At 29.9% G+C, this 5,334-nt stretch overlaps 1 protein-coding gene across 1 annotated transcript in view; it reads right to left on the bottom strand.

Annotated features, from left to right (window-relative positions):
• The window catches only part of LOC110027730 (pentatricopeptide repeat-containing protein At5g04810, chloroplastic-like), a gene marked incomplete at its 5' end in the record, with an annotated part of 13,689 nt that overhangs the window by 4,796 nt on the left and 3,559 nt on the right, over nucleotides 1-5,334 (bottom strand). The gene's annotated exons all lie outside the window — the stretch shown is intronic.

Here is a 5,334-nt window from a genome sequence, read left to right as displayed (position 1 = left end):
TTTCAAAGGTGTATGATGTCCATTTTATGTGACATAATTGAGAAAGAAATTGAAGTTTTTATATATGATTTCTCAGTTTTTGGAACCTCTTTTGATTCATATTTAGATCATTTAGCAAATGTTTTAAAACACTACGAAGAAACAAATTTAATTCTCAATTGGGAAAAATGTCAATTTATGATCACGGGAGAAATTGTGTTACGACATAAAATTTCTAAAAAAATAAATTTAATTCTAAATTAATAAAAATGTAAATTTATGGTCACAGAAGGAATTGCGTTAGGATATTAAATTTTTGAAAATGATACAGAAATTGATTCAGCAAAAATACAAGTTATTGCTAAATTACAACCACCTAATTCAGTAAAAGCATTGAGGAGTTTTCTAGAACGTGCTGGATTTTATATAAGGTATATTAAAGATTTTAAAAAATTGCTAAGCTATTATGTTATCTTTTAGAAAAAGATACTAATTTTGATTTTAATAATGATTTTATGAAAACCTTCAATTTATTAAAGAAAAAATTAATCACTGGACCTATCATTGTTTCACCTAATTGAAAAAAATCATTTGAATTAATGTGTGATGCAAGTGATTACGCTATTGGGTCTGTTTTAGGACAAAAATATGATAAGAATTTTAAAGTCATATATTACGTTAGTAAAATTCTAAATGAAGCTCAAATTAATTACATAACTGAAAAAGAGTTGTTGACAATAGTATATGTTTTTAATAAATTTAGACCATATTTAATTAAAGCTAAATGCATGATGCATATTGATCATTCTGTTATTAAATATCTTATGTCAAAAAAAGATGTGAAACTAAGATTAATCAGATGGGTCTTTCTTTTGCAAGAATTTGATTTTCAGATAGTGGATATGAAATGTGCTGAAAATCAAATTTATAATCATCTATTAAGACTTGAACAAGAAAATAAAAAAAAATTAATGAATATGACATAAATGAAAATTTTCCTGATGAATAACTTTATGTTGTTGCTGAGTGGCATATACTATGGTATGCAGATATAGTTAACTACTTAGTAACATTTTACCATAGTGACTAACATATCACCAGAAGAAGAATATTATTCCCGAAGCAAGATTTTACATTGGAATAACCCTTATTTATATAAAAAAAATGTCCAGACTCAGCCATTCATAGTTGTGTATTAATTAATGAAACCTTATAAATTATACAAAAATGTCATAAATCTGAATTTGGGGGACACCTTGAATTGGATAGAACTGCATTTAAAATTTTACACGGTGGATTTTATTGACCTACATTGTTTAAGGATGTTAATACTTATGTGAAAGTTTGTAATCGATGTCAGAGGGTAGGTAATATTTTAAAAGAGATGAAATGTCCCTAAATTTTACTTTTGAAGTTGAAATTTTGATGTTTAGGGTTTATATTTTATAGGACCATTTTTACCATCTTCAGAAAAATTTATATCTTATTAGCTATAGATTGTGAGTCTAAATGAATTAAAGTTATAGTTTTGTCTCATTGTGATGCTCTGAATGTTTCAAAATGCTCTGAATATTTCAAAATTTTTAAACAAAAATATTTTTACTAAATTTGGAATGTCATAAGTGATCATTACTGATGTGATAAGTCACATTAAGAATTTTAGAATTCATACATTACTTAGAAAATATTGAATTAAACATCAAATTGTCACAGCTTATAACCCTCAGAACAATGGATTAATAGAAGTATTAAATCGAGAAATTAAAAGATTTTTCAAGAAAACTGTAAATCCTAATAGAACTGATTCGTCTGATAGACTTGATTCTGCATTATAGGCTTATAAGAATGTTTACAAAACTCTTATAGAAATGTCACCATATGGGCTCATATTTGGAAAAACTTATCACTTACCAGTTGTTAGAACATAAAATTTATTGGGCGATAAAAGAATTTAATTAGAGAAAATCTATTATTATAATTAAATGAGCTCAAAAAAAATAAGAATGAATCTTATGAATATGCTAGAATTTATAAAGAAAATATGAAAAGTTGTCTTGATCAGAAGATTTTAAGAAATAATTTTAAGTCTGGACAAGATGTTTTATTATACAATACTATATTAAAATTATTTTTACAAAAACTTAAGTCCATGTGGATGGGGTCATTTATTTTGATAAAAATTTATTCTTATGAGGTTCTGGATATTAAAGATCCGAAAACTAAACGAATAATTAAAGTAAACGGGCATAGGTTGAAACCTTATATTAGTGAAAATAAGCCCTTTTACAAAGAAACTATGATGTTGGGTCAGTCCGAGTAAAACATTTGAATACGTCGGGCAAACGACATTAAACCAAACACTTTATGGGAGACAACTCATAATCTATTTGTGTTGTTTGATTTATGTTATTTATGTTGTATCATGACTTTCTATTGTCAAAGTAGCATTTTTAAACACCATTAAGGATTTAAACATAATTGGAACTTAAAAGATTTGACGATAAGCGAAAAGGTGTTCACTAAAACGCTAGCGTTGAAGCGCCAGAGCCCAGTGAAACTGAAGCCTAGGCGCCACAATCATTCGCTCAAGCGCCACAATTTTTGGTCATGGAGAAAATCGCCCCAAAGCAGTTTTTCTCACTTCTTACTTTTTAAACTGTCGTATTTTCGTCCCCAATCACCAAAACTTTGAAAATTTAGCCTGAGAGAAGTTGCTTCCATTTACTTGCTTCCATGGAGAGTAAAAAGCAACGGAATGGGAAATGAAGATAATTTTGTGCATAAGGATGCTCAAACTTATTTCAGTGGGTTCCTAACATTGAGTTTAGAGAGGATGAATAGTAAATTAGGAAGAATTGAAGAGGAGCTTTCATTGCTACACAACAAGTTGCATGAGATGTATCATCAATTAGAGCATTTGGAGTGACAAATGAAGCTTCAATGCAATCACATGTCTTGCTATCAGGATCGTCAGGTAACCATGTATTGCAACAATAAATGGATTAATGAGAAGATGGCTATGGATTTCCCTCGTGCCCCTTTCTTTCGAATTTTTGATCGTAACACTTTAACATGTGAAAGGGAGGACAAAAGTTCAATCAACTGTCATTAAAGTTTAGAAAGAATATAGTGTGTTTGATTTTTCATGTTACTACCTTATTTAGTAGTTGATTGTGTTAGTTTGTTTGTATTTGTACTGCTTTATTGTGCTATTTGTGTCAGTTGTAGTGCAATTTGAAATTTATTAATGAAGTGATGTTTGTGTAAATCATGAGTCGGAAGGTTGGAATTAATCTCGGATTAAAAATTATAAATAAAAAATTGGAAGTTAGAAAATGTTGGGGAGATCATAAACATTTAGTTTGATAATAAATTAATCAGAAGTTTTGGTTTAAAGACCTTAGTCATGTTGTGTTACACTTAAAATCCAAAGAAAGAAAAATTTTGGGTCTGACGTCAAGTTTCTTGGCTTGAAATCACCGGATATCATTTTCTCGAGGTTAGATCTACATTTTGGCATAGTTATTTTGCGATTTCACCATGAATTTTTCATACATTGAGTGGAGTTCAAAATTTGCAAAAGTATTAGATTAGGTGGTGAAAAATCCATGGATCTAAGCCTCGTTAGCTTGAAAAAACTTGAAGGAAGTCATTTATGTTAATTTTAAATTTATTGGAAATTTACTTCAAATTTTTAGATGGCTCCTAAGACAAAGCGAGGAAAAGTAAAAGAAACTTACGACAATGCCAAATTCATCAATTTTAAAGCACAAATTTGTCAATTTTAAAGCACAAATTCGTTATAACAAATTTGCATTATCAAGGAAGTTTATTACAGAGCGAAGTTTCTACGGACTCGATGGTGTCGTGTAGAACGTAATTGTGGCTCGTCAATGGGAAATTTTTTGTTATTTTACTATTGTTGTCATCATTGTTGTTGTGCGAGAATTTCATGCGAACTTACCTGAAGCTTCTGACGACGAGATATTTGTTCGAGAAAGAGGAGAAGAATTCACTTCTGAGAGTATTAATGTGGTATATGGTCTGCCACCTGCTATTGACTGTTTTTATTCTGAGTATACACCTTCTGAAACAGAGCTAGAACATATTATTGCATATTTGACTGATGGACGGAGAGCATGAAAAATCCGGAACGATCATAAGGTAAATTTTTTTTCTTCCATGCTCAATGCCACCTCAAAGGCTTGACATTATTTCATTTCAGCTCGCCCCCTTCCTTCAAATCATTTAAGTGAAGTAACATGCTAAAGAGTTATATTAAACTGCATTCAAGAGATGAAACCTATAGATGTTAGCTCTCTTATTTATGAGGCTATTAGTTCTACTACCAGAGCTAGTGCTACTTCAGGTTTAGGATTTCCTTCTTTGAATTTTACTATTTGCAAAGACTCTGAAGTAAAGTTTGATCCTTGAGAGGAGCAGTTGAAACCACTTAAGCCTATTGGGATGGTTAAAGTAGATGTGTATGGACGACCTAAAGGTAGAGCTCATGATGCAACTTCTACGATTACTTCTAGGCCTTATACTTCTAGACCTTCTACCTCCACTGCTACTGAGACTCCATTTGATTTTTGGGATGTATTGGGTGAGATATTTGGAGCACCAGAACGATATGTTTATGATACAGTGTCGCATGCAAGATATGGAAGACAAATTTAATCATATGGCAAATTATGTTCGGAGGACAAGCGATTATGATGCAGATTATGATGAGGCATTAGTGAAATTCATGAAGGGAGATCAATCAGTTGAATTTCCTACATGTCCTCGATTTACACCTTATGAGAGCCGCAAATCTATAGATGAAGATATCCCATTTGATTTTGATGATGATGAGGATGATGATGATGATGATTAGACTTTATTTACTATTTTGTAGTTATGTTTTTCAGATCTTTCTCATGAGGGACTATTGATGTATGTTTTATTGCTTTATGTACTTTTATTTATAATGCTACATTTATTCTTGCTTATTTAGTTTGCTTATGTGTTAGAGTAGTCTTTTAAATTGCAAATTTCATGATATACATGTAATTTTTTTCTACTCAGCGCTTGTTTTTATTAATTGTACATGTAATGTTTCCTGTTTAGAATTTTTAAATTTTTGTCTTTCTTCATGCTTATTATGAATTGTATTGCTTTAAATAATTAAAAATTTAAGTTTAGGGGATGGGGGGAAAGTTTTTCTAAAAAAAAACTAAACCTTATTTGTCCCAAATAAATTATATTTTTAAAAATTATTTTAACATAACCTGTGGTATGTTAGGATAACTTTAGATAACTATATTTTTTATTTTTAAAATGTCATAGTAGACTTAAGTAAAAGTTTTTAAT

Source organism: Phalaenopsis equestris, unplaced genomic scaffold (assembly GCF_001263595.1).
Source record: "Phalaenopsis equestris unplaced genomic scaffold, ASM126359v1 Scaffold000437, whole genome shotgun sequence".
NCBI lineage: Eukaryota > Viridiplantae > Streptophyta > Magnoliopsida > Asparagales > Orchidaceae > Phalaenopsis > Phalaenopsis equestris.
This window is presented reverse-complemented; position numbering and strand designations above follow the sequence as displayed.